The sequence below is a fragment of the Callithrix jacchus genome, chromosome 8 (genome assembly GCF_049354715.1).
Source record: "Callithrix jacchus isolate 240 chromosome 8, calJac240_pri, whole genome shotgun sequence".
NCBI lineage: Eukaryota > Metazoa > Chordata > Mammalia > Primates > Cebidae > Callithrix > Callithrix jacchus.
This window is the reverse complement of record NC_133509.1, coordinates 76,300,259-76,323,184: the sequence shown is the minus strand read 5'-3', so window position 1 is coordinate 76,323,184 and position 22,926 is coordinate 76,300,259. Positions and strand designations below refer to the sequence as shown.

Here is a 22,926-nt window from a genome sequence, read left to right as displayed (position 1 = left end):
TTTTATCATGGATTTAGGATTCCCTGGGTTTAAGAGGAAAAATCACCTTATAAAAAATAGTTGCTTACAAATTAGCACCCAATCTTTCACCTCAATTGTAACATCTAATGTGCTTGGTCTTTTATTGTATTCTTTAGAGGAAATGTGTTTTTATGTTAAGTCAGTTATCCTTGATTATTCCTAAGAGGCCAAAGGTAGTTGTACATGTAAGATCAAGCTACCACCCTGCAAGATCACAGTCATTATCCAGCTTTACTATGTAATCAGGAGTGATAAAAGAGGTTGTTGTTTGCAACTAATCTATATATTGCCTACATGTCAGCATTCCCAATAGGTGTGCTTTATGAATCCTCTCTGTTATAATCTTTTCTGCCTCACTGGGATTCTTAAGTATTCTAACTATTGAATATTTATTTGTGAAAACTGTATGATCAAATTTAACTGTGACATCTACGTTAATGCCTTTCAAAATCATCTAGATTTTCTTTTGCTAATAATGTTTTCACCTGATAGTCCTATGTCTATAAAATTCTTGACTTTTTTCATACAATTTTTCATGAGTTCCAACATTAAATTTTGTTGTTTTATTATTTTCATATTACAAGTCATTAGTAATATGATGTTAGCGTTTATAATCAATATACAATTCCTCCAATCTGCAAATTTTTTCCCATAGTAAATCATGAATTATCCTAAAAGAAAGCTTTGTGTCATCTGCCAAAGTTTTTCTTGCTTTAAAGCCTTCCATATTCTGTTTAATATTGATGAGAGATGCCTCAGTTTACAAAGAAATTCTAAATTTAACATGTGTTAAAATACTCCATAGTATAGTAGGTAGTGGTATATGGAGATCAACTGCACATTCAGAAAATAGATTGCTCATCACAATAACTGAGTTAATAACCTTACATTGAGTCAGTACAAATTTGATTGTTTTCATTGGTTTTCATAGCCAATGCTTTGCAATTAAGATTGTTGTCATGCATCTAACGTTCGTTGCCAAGAATACTCTCCAAATTACATAAATCTCTCCTGGTCCTAAATGTAAACTAATCATTATCTTATAAAGCAGAGAATTTATTCAGATTTCTTCCCCGGACACTTCACAGTAAGAACCATAGTGTTAGCAACCTAAAGACCAACATTAACAGCAGGCAGAGACAGCAGAGACTCCTCTATATCAAGTAACTGTCAGCTAAGACATTTTTAGCTGTTGTGTCAGTATTTATGAGCTTTCAGAAAGACTCTGCATCTAGTTTGTAGAATTTTTATTTAACAGAGCCAATACAACAGCATATTAACCACAATAGTATAATGCTGAAGGCTATCTCAGAAGGCCAGAAAAATTCTACTTGTAATAAGCATATTTACATTATCTCAGATGAAAGTAATATCCTTTTCCACTGAATTCACATGACTATTTGTAGCTTTTCCTCACTGTTTATCATATGGTAGTTATTTCTGTAGTATACTGCCTTACCTCCCCACAAAGTCTGTAATTATTTTTTATTCAAAAATTTCAGTCCTATTAATCTGGAGAGAGAGAGAAAAAGAAAGAGACAGAGAGAGAGAGAGATAGAGAGAGAGAGATAAATACTCTATGCCTGTGATTATATACAAAAATAATAAAAAAGGCATTTTAATGTTGAGCAAAATTGATGTCGATTCTGACCTTGCAGTGTTTACATTCTGGAAAAGACAATATTAATAAGACAACTGAACAATGAAACATAAAACTATAATGAAGTACAGTTATATGATGCTATGAGACCGTATAATAGAAAGAGCAAATCTCCTTTGGCTGACCAACGAAAATTCCTTCAGAAAGATTACCCAGTGAGATACTAGGCAAAAAAGTGAGTGGCTCAGAGAGTAACAGACATGTGCAAAGACCTTGGTAGAAAGTGACATTATGTGAAGAAGAACAGAAAGGTCTTGGTGCCTTGAATGCAAGAAGAAGTGCATGATGGGGGATGACGTGGGGGCATTTAGAAAAATGTTAATCTGTGTATAACATTGTAAGCCATGTTAAATAACTTCGTCTTTAGTCTAAGAATTACAGTCTTTAATGAGGTCATGACATCTCATTTTGTGTTTTGTAAGCTCACTCTGTCTGTGTATGGGAAATAGACTAGATACCTAACTAGTTAAGGTAGATAATTTAGGAGGCTCTTTGGGTAGTCTAGGTGAGAAATAAAGGTAATCAAGATTAGCATAATGATGGCAAAAAAAGGGAATTTTATAATTTTCTTTGTAGTTAAATCTTACGAGATTAGGTGATGAATTGTTTTTGTGGAATGAAAGATTGAGAGAGATGACAAAATGATTCAGAATTTTATCGGTAAATGGTGAGCCATATACTGAGCTAAAAAATACCAGAAGAATGTATATGGCAAGATAACCAAGAGGTTAGTTTTCCACAAGTTAAATTTAAGGTATGTAGGTAGTTAGATACGTTGATTTGGAATTGACTATCAAGGTCTATACTATATAAATTTGTGAAAGACATTATAAAGAATGTATTGTTCTTTGATAATTTTTTATTCTTCCTTCTTTGTAAAGTGAATTCTGTATAACCTAATATGTTTAATTTGTTATAACTTTTGATATCATTGAAATTAATTGAACTTAATTCATGTAATAGATAAGCATTCATAGGTAGCATATTGTTTTTGTTCTATTGATAATCTTTATTTTGTATCTGTATGTTTTGTGGATCATATTTTATAGGATGATTTCAAGCATAGATGTATATACCTAAAGATATTAACCATGAAAAAATTTCTCAGATTTGCTTTGGTTCGTATGTTTGTCTCCTTTAAAACTTATATTGAAATGTCATCCCCAGTGTTGGAAATGAAGCCTAGTGGGAGGTGTTTGGATCATGAGGGTGGATTTCTCACCAATAGCTTAGTGCCATCTCCTTGGCAATTAGTGAGTTCTTAGTTCATACAAGATCTGGTTGTTTAAAAAGAGGTGGCATCTCCCTGCTTACTCTCTTGTTCCAACTATCATCATGTGACCCTTTGTCTCCTGCTTCATTTTCTCCCATGATTGTAAGTTCCTGAGGCCCTCACCAAAAGCAGATGCTGACATCATACTTCCTGCAATTTAGAGAATCATGAGCCAATTAATCCTTTCTTCTTTATACATTTTCCAGCCTGAGGCATTTCTTTAAAGTGATCAAAAATGAACTAACACAGATAATTGGTATTAAGTAGCGGGACATTGCTATAAAGATAACTGAAAATGTGAAAGTGGCTCTGGAATTGGATAATAGGCAGAGTTTGGAAACTTTGGAGATCTCAGAAGAAGATAGAAAGATGAGGGAAAGTTTAGAAATCTTAAAGACCGGTTAAATGGTTGTGATCAAAATGCAGACAGAGATAGGGATGCTGAGGACCACGCTGACAAGGTCTCAGATGGAAATGAGAAAGTTACTGGGAAGTGAAGTAAAGGTCCTCTCTGTTCTACCCTAGAAAATAACTTGGCTGCATTGCATCCAGGTTCTAGGGATCTGTGAAAGTTTAAAATTTAAAGTGACTACTTAGGGTGTCTCGCTGAAAAAAGTTATAAGCAGCAAAATGTTCAAGAAGTGACATGGCTCCTTTTAACAGCCTAAATTAGATACAGGAGCAAATAAATTATTTGCAGTCAGAATGTATACTTTAAAGGGAAGCAGAGGATACAAGTTTGGAAAATTTGCAAACTGGCCAAGTGACAGAGAAAGAATATAAACAACCCATAGAGCAACTATGTGCTAGACAGGTGTACATGGCTAGAAGGAAGCCAAGTGCTGACATCCAAGACAATAGGGAAAATGCCTTGAAGGGATTTCAGAGATCTATAAGACTGGACCTGGTCCTAAAACCTTTCTATTCTCCTGGGCCTCTGGACAAAAAGATCTAGGCCCAGAGGCCTAGGAGAATAGAATGGTTTTAGGGACCAGGCCTAAGCCCCCACTGCCCTGAGCAGCACTGGGATATTGCTCCCTATATACTTGCTGCTTCAGCTACAGTCACGGCTCAAAGGAGCCCAAATACAGCTCAAGACACAGCTCCAGAAAGTAAAAGTCATAAGCATTGGTAGTTTCCACATGTTGTTTATCTACAGATGCTCAGAATGCAAGAGTAAAGGGGTCTTGTTGGCTACCACCTAGATTTCAGAGGTTATATAGAAAAGCCTGGAAGCCCAAGCAGAAGCTTGCCACAGGAGTGAAGCTCCTCACAGAAACCTCTACCAGGGCAATGCTGAGGGAAAGCAGGGAGACCCCATAGGGCATCTCCACTAGGACACTGCCTAGTGGAGCTGTGGAAAGGAAGCCATTGTCTTCTAGACCCCAGAGTGGTAGATTTACTGGCAGCTTGAACCCTCTGCTCAGAAAAGCCACAACATACAACTCCAACCTGTGAGATCAGCTCTGTGACCTGTGTCCTACAAAGCCACTGGGGCTGGGCTACCCAAGTCCTTAGGACCCTATCCTTCACAACATGATGTGGAACATGGAGTCAAAGATTATGTAAGAGCTTTAAGATTAATGCCAGCCCTACTGGGTTTCAGAGTTGTATGGGGCCTATTATCCCTTTCTTTTTGCCAGTTTCTCCCTTTTGGAATGTTAATGCTTACCCAGTGCTGGTACTACCATTGTATTTTGGAAGCAAATAACTCATTTTGATCTTACAGGCCCATAGGTGGAAGGAGATGAGTCTCAGATGAGATTTAGGACTTCAGACTTAATGTTGCAATGATTAAGAACTCTTGGAGCCTATTGGCAAGTGATAATTTTATTTTGCAGTGTGAGAACATGTGATTTTGGGGGCCAGGGACGGAATGACAAAGTTTGGATGTTTATCCCCTCCAAATTTCATGTTAAAATGTAATCACCAATGTGGGAGGCAGGGCTTAGTGAGAGGTCATGGGGGTAGATAATTCATGAATGGTTCCTTGGTGATGTGTAAGTTGCCAGTCAGTTAGTTCATGTGAGATCTGGTTGTCAAAAAGAGTGTAGCACCTCCCACTTTCTCTCCTGCTCCCCACCCTCCATGTCATGCGACTGCTCCCCCTTTGTCTTCTGTGTTAATGATTACCTTCCTGAGGCTCTCAGCAGAAGCAGATGTTGGCACCACAGTTCCTGAGCCAGTTATATGCCTTTTCTTTCTAAATTATCCAGCCTTCGGTATTTCCTTATAGTCATGCAAAAACAGACTAACACATGGTTGAGAAAATAGACAAATGAAAAATTCACTCACAGAGTGGTATCCGTAGCAAATAAATTAATGTTTAGTAAAGAGTATTAGAAATTGTCAAATGATAATATGTTGACCATTATTGTGATAGCTAGTTAAACCACTTTCAAATAATGTCACAAAAGGTGATAATTTACAACCTTTAAATATAAGGGAGTTCATTTCAGAAAAATAAAAGCACCCCTTAAATATTATACATTTGTGTAGGCATATTAGCTTTATAGAATGATTATAATCATTATGTGTATACTAAATTATCTTTACATATATACACACATATATACATATACACACACACATATTAATATATACATACACATACATGCACCTAAATACACACACATACACATGTATTTGCAAAAGCAAGTACCTACAGGCACATTTGCTGTTAAGACATGATTATGCATTGTTTAAATTCATCAATACGTTTGTCAAGTGAGAAAAAATAGAGAAACAGACAAAAGTACTCTTCTACTGTCCAAGGCTAATTGAAAATGGCACAGTGAGAAAAATAATCATAATCGCAGCCATTACCACCTCAGCTGTCCTGCCTTAATCACAAGTGGATGTTCCATTGCATCATTATTTTACTACAACTACTCCATTCACTATTTCACTCTAAGAAAGTTCCTGGTATTCCATTTATTTTTAAAGGGATTTTAATGGATGTGCTATGAATTTTCAATGAGCTATTTGAAGTTGGAGGAACTAATTAGGAATGTGTTGTTACTTTCTGTTTTTTTCAGGGTGATTAATTTCACACTGGACTTTAACCTAATGTTACTCCAAAGAAAAAAATAGAGAAAAGGAAGTACTACTTCTCCACACTAATGGACTGCTAATTGAAAAAACTGAATCAAGCATTAACTTGGAAGAGTCTTTTTCAATATATAAATTATTTCTGGTTAGCCTTTAATTTCCAGGTTAATTAAGAAAATCCTTTGGCCTTGATTTTAGCAATTAGTAAATGAAAATGTGTTTGAATTTGCTTAGATTTGTGATTTACACTAGAGACTCTATCAGCTAATATAGTTTCTTTGCTAACAGCTTTCCTAAAGTAAATGCTTTTATCTAGAAAAAGCCTCACCAGTGGAAAACAAAACAACACTAAAATCATTAATTAACTAATTGTTTGGGAAGATAAAATCTCAGGAGTTTCTTGTGGGGTTGTCATAGAGAAACAAACTATTCATTTTTACATTTTCACAATATACGAAATCACCTCAGGCTTGGCCAGAGTCCTCTGTCTCCTTAAGAAATGTAAATCACAGAAAATTTAGAATGCATTCCTCGAGTTGCTTCATTTAATGAAAAGCTAAAGAAGAAAAGCAACAAAAGCAATTTCTAAAATAAATGAATAAATCATGTACAAAAGAAGTACCAAGTAATAAAATATAAGAAGAAAAAAAATCTACACTAAAATAATGTTTTGAATGAAACTGCATACTCAGATTCATCATTTTATACTACCATCACAGTTGTAATATTAACCTCAACATAATCTAGATACATTATTTTTGTACGTGTCTTGAAATTAGTCCTTCTACACCACTTTGAGCATACTAGCAACAACATACCGGCTGCCTATTTTAAATGTTATGTAATTAGTAACATCATGATTCAGATATAAATTCTTAACTAAAGTTTTTTATATTCTTCTATTAACATACATTTATGTTGCACATTGACATATAATATATTTCAAAGTAAAAGTGGATTTATTATCTCTTACCTGTTCACTTCAAGAAAATTTTAATTGCCAAGCATCCAATCAGTGATAGACAATTTCAGCTATATCAAATTTTGGTCTTTATAAAAGTGCAACTACAATCAATTTTCTGTGCAGTGACATTGTGATATAAATATATCCCAAAGAGCGACAAGAAATGCCAACATTAAGTATTTGGAAGAAAAAACAAATGCCTCAAACATAAAGTTAAACTAGAAACACAGCAAAATAACAGGCTCAAAAGTATGAACCAGGAAAGTTGAAACTTTTCCTGAGACGCTGTCTTTGTTTTCAAATCTTATAATCATAAATAATCTTTTAAAACTGATGCATTTACCTGATTTATCTAGAAGTTAGAAAACCCGTACATAAATTTATGGCTGGAAATTTGTTTTGCAGTACTATGCAGTACATTGTGTTATGCATTTTACAGACTCTTCATGTCCCCTGATTTTAATTCATTTTCCTATATACGATTTTCATTTTCTTTTGTTTTTCTAGTATGCACATTTAAAGGCTTCCATAAACCATTCTTGAATGACTCAAATAAAATGTCATTCAATAAACCAACCAATCAGGAAAAGTGCTCTTTCTGGCACCAGCCCATTACCCTCCAGATAGTGCTGGGCATCACACCCATGGACACAGCACTCATTTTTTAAAAATGAGAAAACCAGAAATTGTATTTCAGTTTCACAATTTATTAGCCAGACAAATTTGATAAAATACGTGGCCATTTTAAACCTTTTTATTCATTTGTAAACATTGTTATTTTAATTTATTCCTTGTCCAGGCCTTACGGTTGTTAGTATAAATTATGACAATTCATGTGAAACACAAATCCTGAAAGAAAAACCAGAAAATTCCATAAGGATATAGGTTATTAACACAAAAAGTGGTAGAGATTTCATCTCCAGAAATACATGACTCAAAAAAGAAACAAGGTAATCAGTGATGAATAATACTAGGTTTAATTTGTATATAAGTTTATAAGATTTTTAGTTTTCTTCCTTTAAGTGTTTTAAACCCATTGACAATGATTGAACTGAATGCAATCAACTTACTTCTGGAGCCTGAAGAGTTCCTCACTGCTGTGAAGGAGTCAGCACTCTGCCTGGCTGCCGCAGAAGACGGACAGAGTGAAAGCATCTCCAAAGCTGGTTTCTAAGGATGGTGTCAAAAGATGGGTTCTCAGCTGCTACATATCTTCTCAACACCTGGCTGAATGCTTACTGGGGTTCTTAAAAGGAGGCAAGCACAAAAAAAAAGAGTGTATCAAAAAATGCTTATGAAGTATCTTTGAACAATATAGTGATTGTTAACTGGGTGATCAATCTCAAATTATAGCAGGACTATCATACAATAGGATTTAAATATATTAGCATGATAAAGCTTTCCAGTGGAATGTGCAACATATTGTGATTTCAGTAAATATATTAGCGTTATTCTTTCCTTTTTGAAATAAGCTTTCTTATCAAAACAGGATAATTTAACTAATGATAAGCTCCATAGCTCAATTTCATAATATTTAAGTTAATTCAACTTGCAGTCTAATGTTAAAACACTGCATAAATTAACACATATTTAAGCATCACCTACTGTTTAACAGGCACATGACACTTAGGATATAGCAGTGAATGAACGTGAAAAACCCCTACCCTGATTGAGCCAATAATAGATCTATGTAATAGTACAAATTGATATTAAACCACTGTTTTTTTTTTTGCTGTATTTTATTCAATAGAAAAAACCTATTGCAACATATATGTCTATGAAAGAAATATAGAGGCATGTCATTTATTTTTTAACTTTATGCCAGAAGATTATTGATTTCTGATTTCTACCTCTTTCTGAACTTTTTATTTTCTTCTAAAATATAGTTAACTTGGCTCTATAAAACACAACGTTTAACTTTCCTTCCTATAAGATCTATGTAATAGTACCAATTGATATTCAACCACTAATTTTTGTTTGTTTTGGGTTTTTTTTTTTTTTTTTTTTGAGATGGAGTCTTGCTCTGTCACCCAGGCTAAAGTGCAGTGGCATGATCTTGGCTCACTGCAACCTCCACCTCCCTGGTTCAAGCAATTCACCTGCCTCAGCCTCTCTCCAGAGTAGCTGGGACCACAGCTGCGTGACACCACGCCCTGCTAATTGTTGTATTTTTTTTTCTTTTCTTTTTTTTTTTAGTAGAGACAGGGTTTCATTATGATGGCCAGGCTGGTCTCAAACTCCTGACTTTGTGATCTGCCTGCCTCTGCTTCCCAAAATATAGGGAATAACAGGTGTGAGCCACCATGCCCAGCCAACCACTGATATTTTTAATGCAGAAATAGGCTATTTTAAAAATGCTCTTGAAACGAATAAAAGCATTGTAATTTGACTTTATGAGTTATTTTGTCTGCAGAAGAGTGAGAGATAATGAATTTCCAAATCATAATAAAACACAGACCTAAGGTGAAACAACAAAAACTTGAGTTTAGTATATTATTTCTGCTGCCTCCATTTGTAAAGATATATGAATGATCTTATACAGTCAAAATTCAAAAGAGTGATTATATTGTGTTGATACTCAATATTAAAAATTTATTTCAAAAGGAAAATTAAGCTATTGCTTAATTTAATACTGACATTGTCAGAAATACTAAAAATCAATAAACAAATTAATTGTATCATTAAATAAATTAAATTATACCTTCTATATTTCAATCAGTTATCTAAATCTGTCAATCAGTGCTTTCTTTTTGTTTATTTATGTAAATAAGAATATTGTTTATTTATGTAAATAAAATTTATGTTTATTATAGCATTTCAGAATAACTAGGACAGACTACATACACACATATAAATATAAATCAATCATATGACAACCATGTTGATACAGCAATTGTTTGCCTTTTCATTTATTTCCTTCCATGAATATATTTTAAGCTAATTTTCACATTCATATATGCATAAAAATATCAGAAATCAAAAAGTACATCTCCTTCCAAAGTAATATATCCTCCTAGGAGAAAACCAGTTTTACATTTTAGAACATTCTTTCAGAAATTGTGTGGGTGTGCACACGCACGCGTGTGTGTAAATTTTTGTACATACATCAGAATCAATTGCTCTGTTGTGCCCTGTTTCTTTAACATCTTTAAGATCATTCAATTTCTGTCTTCTAGCAAGAATCCATCCATTCCATCAGTGCACATCTACCGTATGCATAATCTGCTCGTAAACGATCCCAATTGAAAAAGTGCAAGTTTCTGGGATTTTGTTGTTACGAAAATAATATAATAAATGTTCATGTATACATACTTAAATAAATATATATGTATTCTGCACACATATCAGTAAATACAGGCACAATATACTGCTAAGTAAACTGTGTAGGCTAAAACACTTCATTGTTCCTGAAGCTCTGATCATGTTTCCTTCTTTGTAGTAAAGACGCATTACCAAAAATAAATCTGAATTCTGTAATTACATTTTATATTATTTCATTATGGTAGCAAAATAGAAATGCCTCAAAGTATCACCCTAAGTCCCCCTAAAAATAAATTATTGACCAAAACAGTACTTAGATGTCTTTATTTTAGTGTAAAAAGCATAGTAACAGCTAAAATTCCGGCCTAAATTCTCATTCCCCAGAGAAAATTTATTGCCTGTATACTCACATTACTAATGAGAACGGCATTTCCTTTTGTGAAATAATAACTTTTATTAGGCACTTACTATGTGCTGGCTACCATAAAATATGTGCTAATCAATTCTTTTAAGAATCAAATGAAGTAAATACATATTTCTATTTCAGTGCTACAAAAATGCAAGGACAAAAAAAGTTCTACTAATCTTGGGCAAGGTCATACAGCTAAATACCAAAGTGAGGACTCTCACCTAGGGCTATCTCACTTTATGAAATGTTTCATATCTCATAGTATAAGTGAAATTTTCAGAAAAGTCACTAAGTATTCTATAATAAAGAAATTTTTTAGTCCATATCTTTTGGTCAATGCAATGATCAAAGTGAGAAAGTTCAGATTTGAGATTCTAATGCTACATTTTTCTAGTGTTATCATACAAGGATTTTCATTCTTTCTTAATAGTATGTTGAAATAGAACATCCTATAAATTATTATGGTCAATTTCTTAGTTACAAGTTGTTACCATCTTAGCATAGTCTAGAAAATTTAGCATCTGTTATTGTTTATGTACATGTATTTCCAAGAAATAAAGTTCTCCCTAGTATTCCATGGTGTATACGTGCCAGATTTTCTTTATCCATTATCATTGATGGGCATTTGGGTTGGTTCCAATACTTTGCTATTGTGAACACTGCCACAATAAACATACTTGTGAATGTGTCTTTATAATAGAATGACTTATAATCTTTTGGGCATATATCCAGTAATGGCATCACCATACAGCCATAAAAAAAAGATGAGTGCACGTCTTTTACAGGGACATGGATGAAGCTGGAAACCATCATTCTTAGTAAACTGACACAAGAACAGGAAACTATATACCATATGTTCTGACTCATGAGGGTGGAACAATGAGAACACATAGACACAAGGAGGGGAACATCACACACTGGGGCCTGTTGGGGGATGGGGTTAAGGGAGGGATAGCAGGGGGTGGGGGGATTGGGGAGGGATAGTATTAGGGAAAATATGTAATGTAGATGATGGGGGAATGGATTCAGCAAAGTCACATAGTACATGCATACCTGTGTACCAAACCTGCATGTTCTACACATTTACTCCAGAACTTAAATTATGATAAATAAATAAATATAGTTCTACCTCCAACAATTATCATGGATGCTGTATTAGTCTGTTTTCATGCTGCTAATAAAGACATACCTAGGTAATTGATAAAGGAAAACATTTATTTAATGGACTCACAGTTCCACATGGCTGAGAGGACTCACAATCATATCAGAGGATGAAGGAAGAGCAGGCAGGGAAACTCCCCTTTATACAAACATTAGATCTTCTTTGAATTATTCACTATCACCAGAACAGCACGGGAAAGACCTGTCCCCTTGATTCAATTACCTCTCACTGTTTCCCTTCCACTGTACGACATGTGGGTATATAGGAGCTACAATTGAAGATGAGATTTGGGTGAGGACACAGCCAAGCCACATAAGGTGCCAAGACTAACTCTAAAAGAACGTAGAAAAATGGGTAGCCTTCTAAAATTTATTAGAAAATATGTATTTAAAAGTGAGAATCACCACCTCCCCTAGCACCCAATGGTACTTTTTTATCCTCTAGGATAACTTTACTAAGTATTCATGAATTCCCTTAACATACATTGACAAGAGCCTTACAATCAACAAAGGTAGTACTTTATAAAGTCTTCTAGACAAAGACTAAAATCACAACTATGACCATATTACCCCCTTTTCTCTTTCAGAATGAAAACAGTTACAAAAAACTGTGATTATTTCAAGATACAATGTATGTGAAAGTACTAATCATGATACCTTATACATTGGAGGCATTGCACCAATTTTGTTTCTCTTACAAAATTCTTCCTAAAGCTGCCCTAAAGTGTTGACCCATTGAAAACCCATTAAATATTTGAAGACACCAGAATATTATCTCACATATTCCCTTCATTTTAAATATTCACAACATTTAAACAATTATGAATTCATCAAATCGTATCATTACCAATCATTTCTCCCTAGAATTCCTAATAGTACAAAATAAACAAGGAGTGAGATGTTCAACATTTGTCTTTAGTTATATTTACCTTGTGTTAAAAATTATTAAAAACTAAACAGTTATCCAAATATTTTGGCCTACATGATGCAAAAATCCGGCTGTTGTAAAGTATATAGACAATTGAATAATATTATTTCACTGAAGTTCATTCAATTACTTATTTAATAATTATGTAATAATATATTCATTGACATAATATAGCCATTATCTTTAGTTGACTACTCCAAAACTAAGGTTGTAAGATATGAAATGCTATTTTATTAAGACAATGACTTGAAAACTAATTTGGAACACAAACAAAAAAATGGAAAATTACACCATATTAATAAATTTTTTAAAAGTATAACTATTCAGAAATTCCTATAAACACTATTATTAAAACATGCTTGCCTCACTATTAATATTGCTAAATGTACTTTCAAAATTAGATTAGAGGCAATAATTAAATATGAAAATGCATTTGTTATTTGAAAAAATGTAGCCCCATATCCTTTGCTATAGGAAAATATTTACAAATTACTACACACATCCAAGATCATACGAAAAATAAATTCATACACTACTAGAGCATTTATTGCTTAATGTAAATGTCAAATTGTAAATGAGAACAACTAATCATTCCTTTCCTCTAATAGCAAGAGTTCAGCAGTTAAACAAAGCATAAATCTTGCTGACCTAAAAAATTTATTACTGAATTTATAATTTCCTGTTAACAACTCACAGAAAATAGCATTAAGGGATACTGTATTTGAGTAAGCTACAACCTAAGTGAAGGATTAAGACAGAAAGTGGTTAGAGGTTGTGCTTGCTTTTCAATTTTTTTTCTTTTGGGACGGAGTTTTGCTCTTGTTACCCAGGCTGGAGTGCAATGGCGCAATCTCGGCTCACTGCAACCTCCGCCCCCTGGGTTCAGGCAATTCTCCTGCCTCAGCCTCCTGAGTAGCTGGGATTACAGGCACGCGCCACCATGCCCAGCTAATTTTTTGTAATTTTTTTAGTAGAGACGGGGTTTCACCATGTTGACCAGGATGGTCTCGATCTCTTGACCTCGTGATCCACCCGCCTCGGCCTCACAAAGTGCTGGGATTACAGGTTTGAGCCACCGCGCCCGGCCTGCTTTTCAATGTTTTTAAAGAACTGACTCATTCACTATGTTTCATACTGATAGTTTGAAATATAGATTTTTACCATGAAAAAAGGCAGATACTAAATTAATAATTGATTCAGTGAAAACCAAAATCCATTATTACAATTTAATTTAATTACAAATTTTCTGTTTATTAGTGATTGTAAAATTCCTATGAAAAATAAACAAAAGAAAAATAGGAGAAGGCCCAGATGAAGACCCCAGAGTTATCAAAGTACTTTTACTTGCACAACAATATTTTGAAAAATGAATCAAAACAATCCAAAATAGGAACAAAATACTTCAAATAATAACTTCACAATTTAAATTTGCTCTGCTAAAATATTTCTTGACATTTATCAGAAATTCAAAGTGCTATAAACCTTTTTTCCCCAAAGACAAGAGAGTGGTCCTTTGGCTTCTTCATTTGCTAGCTCATGGTCTGCTCTGGCAATGTAAATGTCAGTCCTGCTCTGTTCTTTGGACCATAGGGAAAAGTAAAACACAACAGTCTTGTTGCTTTTAGTGGTTTGGCAAAAGTCAGCAGACAGATATTACAGCCACACAAATAGGTATGTATGTTAGTTTTTCTCTTTGGCAATGCTAGTCTTCAACTAAAACAGAATATCAGTTTGTGCCTATCAATAGAATAATTATTACTTTTTAATCTACATATACTTCTTTTTTCCCTCACTCCCTTCTTTTTTACCTGTATCTACCATGTCTTCCTTCCCTCCCTCTTCTTTATTTCCTTCTCTCTTTTTCCCTGCTCCCTCCCTCCTCTTCTTTGGTAAGTATTAACAACTTATAAATGTTTTTTCCCTTAGTATTTAAATGATTATAATACCTACATCGCAGTGTCACTGTGAATGTTATTTGATATATTACACACGTGCACACACCTGTGTATGTATGCATATGTACCCAAGTACTGTAACCTGAAAAAATGCTTTATAAAATTTTTATATAAATCAATAATTTCTCTATTTCAAATTTGTTTTACATAATTTTTGACTTCTTATCAATCCTTCCCTCACATGTCCAATTACAATTCATATAAGGATAAGGTGGCAAGTCTTTATTAATCCAAACGGACATTGGAGCTTACTGTGAACATCATTTTAGCTGATTATTAGATAACAGCAAACCTCCATATTAGTGTATTCCCGGATATTTTATCTCCATTTGATCCCTAACCATTTTGTTCTATCATATAATCTCCTTATTTAGACCCTTTGTATCTACCAGTTTTCACCTTCACTCTCTCTCCTCTCCTCTGTGTCCCTTCTGTCCCTGTGTCCTCTTTCTTCTTTCTATCCCTCCCTGATTCCCTTCTTTCCTTTCTCCCTCTTTTCCTCTCCCATCCTTTCTTCCTCCCTTTCTCTCCCATCTTTCCTTCCTTTATTCCTTCCTTCCTCCAAGACCTCCTCTGTTGCCTGCTAAATCAGGAATTATTTCATAAAGAAATGATAATACTGTACATTTTGTAAACATACACATTTTAAGAAACATATTTCAGTAGAATTTCAAAACATTTATATTACATTATGTCCTCTTTTCAGAATTATGATTCATGTGTAAATTTTTAGAAGCCAGATCAATTTTTAGTGTGCAAATAAGAAAGAGCATGTTCCATTTGTTTATTAATATTCATAATACAAGTAACAAATGAGTACTTTATTCTTTTAAAATTGGATATAATAGAAGCCAGGCACAGTGGCACATGCCTGTAATCCCAGCTGATTTGGAAGGCTGAGGTGGGAAGAATCCTTGAGCCCAGCAGATCAAGTCCAGCCTAGGCAATAGAGTAAGACCCTATCTCTAAATATTAATAAATATATGTTTATTTATTTAGGAATTAGGGAGATAATTCATTGTGGCTATACAAGTGTAGCAGAATGTATCATACTAATTGAATTGTTCTGTATTTTGACTGTGTTCATGTATACCTACCTATGTGATAAAATTTAGAAAACTAAATGAAAGCAAATGCAAGTATATGTAAAATTAATAAAACTGATAAGGTCAGTGGGTTGTATGAATGTCAGTTTCTTGATTGTGGTATCGTACTACAGTTATGCAAGATATTACCACTGGGAGAAACCAAGTATAAGATACGTGGGAATCCCTCTGTATTCTTTCCACAACTGCATGAAAATCTACGTAATAGTGCGTCATTTGCCTTTTGTGAGCCTTAAGTGTCAACAGTTTCAGGACTGCAATCTTAGCACTTTACTAAAAGAGGAATATCTAGAAAAACAAGTGTAATTGTCACAGTGAATTATTTGTCTTTATTAAACCACATTCGAAATACAGTGTGTCTCACAGAAAACTAGAAAAAAAATATAAATCCATAAGTCAATGAAAAGTACTGAATTGCTGTTTGCTTTGGGTACCAGACCACATCAATGACATTATAGTAAGGCACAGAGATTTTATTTTCTCCCAGTTATGCGATATGGTAAAAACCAACTACTAAGTACACTGCTGGACTGGTGTTAAACAGAGTTTCTACCTGCTCTTACCTAATTGCATTTCCCTCTATTAGCCAACAAAATAAAATGCTGATTTCTGGTGCTTTATGTGTGTGTGTGTGTGTGTGTGTGTGTGTGTGTGTGTGTGTGTAAAGAGACAGAAAGAGAATATATTTTATAATGATCACTGTTAAGAATACTAGAACATATCTATTAAAGTCAGTGGGTTGTACTTGTGACTATCTAAGTCCTGGGAAATATTAAGCAACTGAAAATTAGATTCATAGTTGGTTAAATACAATTTTGGAATAAACTAAGAAAAACTAAGGATCACATGGAGTATGGGAGTTTAGAAGAATTACAAATATTCTGAAAAGCAATATGGGTGCAAGAAATATCTACAAGCATGAGAAGTACCTTTTTTGTCAGGAGGATTTAAAAACACATTACAATGACAGGGAAGAACTAAGAGATCAGAAGTTAGAGGAAATGTACCACTGTAATGGTATATTAAATGTCTTAGATTTCTTACTAGCCTGTAAGCTCTTTGAGGTCCAGGAATATAATACCAATAATTGTATGCCTGGCGGCCTCTAGCACCTTCACCTACATACAACAAATTAAATTTTTAACTGCAAATGAAGAAAAGTCACATACTAAAAAACAATCAAGTAAGTCACCTCTTGAAGAGAAAGTTTCTAAAAGTAAAACATAACTCAAATAAAATAATATTTTTAAAGTGAAAATTATATGATCCAATTAGAAATTTTTTGATACAGAGATCATTGGAAAGAAAGTTAAACTGTAAAAGCTGTGCAGGACGAATTTTCCCTAAGGTCAGTTATAAAATGTCATGTATAAAAGAAGGGAGAATGAAGAACTAAAGATGAATACAAAATGATGTTTGCAAAGCATTTTCTGATACATTATTTTATTAGACTATAACCCTGTTGTCCTTGGTGTTTTCTTGTTCAGCATTTGAACACTGACTTAAAGGACATAAGAAACGTTATTTGTTAAATCCATGAATCTTCAAGTGACACAAAACTGGGATTTTAAAATGTCTCCATAGGTTTAATGAATGGGCCAAGACTGTAAAAACGAAATATAGTAAAGCCAAAGTAAAGATGCTTAGATTTAGATACTTAACTGTTAAAGTACAGGTGAGCAATTCGTCTTTAAAGAAGTTTATATGAAATACACATAAGGGATTAATTGTCTCTATGATCTTTAATGGTCCATAGTTTCAGGACTGCAATCTCAGCATTCATTCATAGGAAAGACATATCCAAAACAACGAGTTTAATAGTTATATAAAAATGAAACACCACATATTCTCACTCATAGGCGGGTGATGAAAAATGAGAACACATGGACACAGAAAGCGGAGTACTAAACACTGGGGTCTAGTGGGGGGAAAAGGGGAGGGCCAGTGGGAGGGGGAGGTGGGGAGGGATAGCCTGGGGAGAAATGCCAAATGTGGGTGAAGGGGAAAAGGAAAGCAAAGCACACTGCCATGTGTGTACCTACGCAACTGTCTTGCATGCTCTGCTCATGTACCCCAAAACCTAAAATCCAATAAAAAATAAAAAATAATAAAATAAAAAATAAAAAAAAATATTTTATCCTTATCAAACCACATCTGAAATACGATGCATCCCATTATGAATTCTGGTGAAACATGCCTGGAGACAAAAAATCAAGGAATCTCTGTGGCCAGCATTGCAATTAAAACAAGTTTGGAAAACCTTGGAAATTTTAGCTTGAGAGAGAGATATGATAAAGATAAAATATCTGGGTTTTTTGTTTGTTTGTTCTGTGAGACGGAGTTTCGCTCTTGTTGCCCAGGCTGGAGTGCAATGGCGCGATCTCGGCTCATCTTAACCTCCGCCTCCTGGGTTCAAGCAGTTCTCTTGCCTCAACCTCCTGAGTAGCTGGGAGGGCACGCGCCACCATGCCAAGCTATTTTTTTGTATGTTTAGTAGAGACGGGGTTTCACCATGTTGACCAGGATGGTCTTGATCTCTTGACCTTATGATCCACCCGCCTCAGTCTCCCAAAGTGCTGGGATTATAGGCATGAGCCACCACTCCTGGCTAAGATAAAATATCTTTAAATGTAATTTGAAAGCATAATTTGGAAAGAATAAAGTTGCATGGGAGCTTTACTTTTACAGTAAGAATGTACTATTAGGATAGTCCCATATTAGTATGAACCACCCTGAGGAAAGTGAGTGAATTGATTTCTGATAGGCTCATTCTATCCAGGTACCAAAAATGGCATTCTTGTGTAGGACTTAAGTTTGGAGGAGATGGCCCAGAGGATTCTATCTAATGCTAATATCCTGTGAGACTGACTTTATACTTTAGTAAGATACTTAGGGTTAGGCTAAACCTATGCTCAAAGACAAACTGACTGTATTGTATCACCAATGAATTTATAATGTGATTGTGATAAACATTTAAAACTAAGCATAAGTGTGAATATTTATCTCATCTCCTTGAACATATCTAGAAGCACATTCTTAAGTCAATACATATATGCATTGGAAGAAAGGAAAATATTCATATGTGGAGGGATTAAAATTTCAGTTATTTTGTTTTTCGATATGTTCTAACTTGTGATTTTGAGGTATGACGAAGGAATCTGTAACTCCATTTATAGCTCTAAATATATGTGCATTTGAATTTTACCATAAGTGCTATTAACTCTGAACTTTATTAGCAAGAGCGTAATTTGATTTTCTTCTCTAGAGAGATTACATGCTGATAATGTTTGGCTCCGTATCCCCACTCAAATCTCATCTTCAGTTGTAATCCCCACATGTTGAGGGAGGGCCCTGGTGGGAGGTGATCATTGGAGCAGTTTCCCATATGCTCTTCTCATAATAGTGAGGGGGTTCTCACAAGATCTGATGGTTTTAAAAGCGTCAGTTTCCCCTGTGTGTTCTCTCCTGCAACCTTGTGAAAACGGTGCTTGCTTACAATTTGTCTTACTCCAAGATTGTAAGTTTTCTGAGGCCTCCCCAGCAATGCAAAACTGTGCCAATTAAATCTCCTTTGTTTATAAATTACCCAGTCTTAGGTAATATCTTTATAACAGTTTGAAAATGGACTAATACAAATGCATTAGCCAAATAATGTTGCATATGTAGTGAGATCACAGTAAAATGAAAGCAAATTTTAATATTTGATGTAAGTACTTTATCATTTTCAAAGCTTTTTTAATACATTATTTTGTGACCTTCAAAATAATACAAAGCAATTATCACAATGATCATTTGCTGTTATTTTCAAGGCTCAAAGATGATATCTCTTGCACAAGTCTATGCCACTATTTGCTGGCAGGTAAAACAACAAAATATAGAATCTCTTTCTGTTATACCTCAGTTGTGTGTGTGTGTGTGTGTGTGTGTGTGTGTCTATGACAAGTTACTCAGAGTCAAGAAATTTCAACTATATCATGTTAAGAAAGAAAACTAATAACATTATAAAGGATGTAAACAATAAGAAATAAAATGGAAATGTAATTTATAGAGACCAAATTGTAAAATCACTTATGCACAATGTTTCTAGTTTATTTTGGAGCTAAGGGCAATATATGTTTAAACTGATATCAAAATGAATGAGCCAAACAGAAAATATGTTTTAATACAGAAGTAAACGTTAGAGAGACAGTTTCAAAATGTTCATGGTTCCCTATTGATGCTAGCTAAAAGTTGCCATTTTTGATATTTTATTTAAATATGTGCTAGTTTTCTAACTCACATCAGTAACCCTATTTTAAATTCTGGCATTGATTTAGTGATTATGAACATTCAACGTTAGGATGAAAATTTTCTCATCTATTTAATGAATTTTAACGTTTAGGTTTGGAGGTACATGTGAAGGTTCGTTACATAGGTAAACATATCATGGGAGTTTATGGTACATATTATTTCATCACCCAGGTATTAACCCCAATATTCAATAGTGTTCTTTTTTTTTTTTTTTTTTTTTTTTTTTTGAGATGGAGTTTTGATCTTGTTACCCAGGCTGGAGTGCAATGGAGCGATCTTGGCTCACCGCAACCTCCGCCTCCTGGGTTCAGGCAATTCTCCTGCCTCAGCCTCCTGAGTAGCTGGGATTACAGGCACGCGCCACCATGCCCAGCTAATTTTTTGTATTTTTAGTAGAAACGGGGTTTCACGGTGTTGACCAGGATGGTATCTATCTCTTGACCTCGTGATCCACCCGCCTCGGCCTCCCAAAGTGCTGGGATTACAGGCTTGAGCCACCGCGCCGGGCCTCAATAGTGTTCTTTCTTCTCTTCTCCCTCCTCCCCTTCAAGTATACCCCTTTCTTTGTGTCCATAAGGTCATATCATTTCTCTCACACTTACAGGTGAGAACATGCAGTACTTGGTTTTCTGATCCTGTATTAGTTTGCTAAGATTAATAGCCTCCAGCTCCATTCATGTTCCCACAAAATACATAATCTCTATATACACCATGGAATACAATAGCTGCATAATATTCTGTAGTGTATATGTACCACATTTTATGCAATCCATCATTAAATCAATGAATGTTTAAATGATGCTCTCTCTTATTTTACTGTTATTTATTTCATTGATCTCTGCTCTAATCTTTATTGTTTTTTTCCTTTTGCTATTCTTTTGAGTTTAGTTTGGTCCTCTTTTTCTAGTTTCAGAAATTGTAAAGTTGAATTGTTCAGTGAAGAGCTTTCTTATTTTTAAATGTAAGCATTTATAGCTAAAAGTTTTTCAGTTAGCTCTGCTTTCATTGAGTACCACAAGTTTTGATAAGTTATGATTTTGTTTTCATTCATTACTAAGTATTTTCTAATTTCCCTTGTGATTTTTTGACCCATTCCTATTATTTAATTTCCACAAATATGTATTATTTAATTTCCACAAATTCATGGTATTTTTAGCTTTTCTTTTGTTATTTGTAACTTTACTCTGTTGTCATCAGAGTGAATATTTTGTGTGATATCAATATTTTAAAATGTATAGAGTCTTGGCTTGGCATGGTGGCTTATGCCTGTAATCCAAGCACTTTGGAGGCCAAGGCGGGCAGATCACCTGAGGTCAGGAGTTCAAGACCAGCCTGACCAACATGGTGTAACCTCATCTTAAAAAAAAATAAAATGTATAGAGTCTTAATCTGTGGCTTATGATCTCTCCTGAAAAATGTCTTGGATGAACTTGAGAAGAATGTGAATTCTGTTGTCGCTGGGTAGAATGTTCTGTGTATTATCTGTCAGATCTGATTGTCTTATTTTGCTGATGAAATCCTCTATGTTTTTGTCTTCTGTTTAGTTGTTCTATCCATTATTGAGAGTAAAATATTGAAGTATCCAACTATTACCTAGAGTTGTCTATTTTTCCCTTCAATTCTGTCAGTTTTTATCTTATATTTTTACTGTAGATTACTACAAGTGTAAATCTTAAAAAACTGTTTTATCTTCTTGCTCTATTGCTCTTGCTCAACTTTTATTAATATATAATGCCTTTGTTATTCTCTTGTAAGCTTTATAAAGTTTATTTTGTCTGATATTACTATAGCTATCTCAGTTTCATTTTTGTTAATATTAGTATAAAATATATTTTTACATATTTTTATGTTCAACCTATTGGTGTCTCTGGATCCAAACTGAGTCTCTTATGAACAGCCTATATTTGAATTATGCTGTTCATGTGTGTTTCTTAATGTGTTTGACCAATCTCTGTCTTTGGATTGGAGTGTTTAATCTGTATACATTTTAAGTGATTACTGATAAGGTGGGACTTATTTCAGTCATGTTGCTATTTGTTTCCCATATGTATAATAGAATATTTGCTCCTCATTTCCTACATTACTATCTTTTTTTGTGTTTAAATTTATTTATTTTTATTTAATTATTTTTTTTTCACTTATTTGAGACAGGGGCCTCATTCTGTCACCCAGGCTGGGAGTGCAGTGACACGATACCAGCTCACTGCAGCTTCAACCTCCTGGGCTTGCGTAATGCTCCTGCCTCAGCTTCCTGAGTAACTAGGACTACAGGTACATGTCACCACCATGCTTGGCTAAATTTTGTATTTTCTCTAGAGAGGAGATTTTTGCCATGTTTCCTTGGCTGGTCTCAAACTCCTGGGCTCAAGCAATTCACCCACCTTGGTCTTCCAAAGTGCTGGAATTATGAGCTACTGCACCCAGTATCTTTCTCATTTTCTTTTGTGTATATTCTTTAGTATTTTATTTGTAGTAACCAGATGATTAAATTTAACATCCTCCAATTACAAGACTCTGATATTATTCCAGCTTAACTTCAGTAATACACAAAATCTCTACTCCTTTGACTTCCATCCCCCCCACTTTTAGCTGTTGTCACAAAATTATATCTTCGTACACTTTTCCAGAAACATAAACTAATATATTTATTTAAATTTTATTAATTTATCTTTGAATCACAAATAATAATTGTATATATTGATGGAGTAAAATGTGATATTTTGATTTATGTATACAATGTACAGAGAGCCAATTAATCTAATTAACATATCTACCACTTTAACGATTTCTCATAGTTTTTGTGGTAAGGACATTAAAAATTTCTTATTTTAGCAATCTTTAAATACG

General features: G+C 34.2%; 1 protein-coding gene across 5 annotated transcripts in view; it reads right to left on the bottom strand.

Annotated features, from left to right (window-relative positions):
- Positions 1-22,926, bottom strand: part of LRFN5 (leucine rich repeat and fibronectin type III domain containing 5) — a 307,913-nt gene that overhangs the window by 145,834 nt on the left and 139,153 nt on the right. For 3 of the 5 annotated variants that reach the window (XM_017977070.4, XM_035260405.3, XM_054239896.2), the window contains exon 2: positions 8,040-8,215. The exons of the other annotated variants lie outside the window; for them this stretch is intronic. The gene's annotated coding sequence lies outside the window, so the exon portion shown is untranslated. The remainder of the gene's footprint in view (positions 1-8,039; positions 8,216-22,926) is intronic. 5 annotated transcript variants of the gene reach the window in all.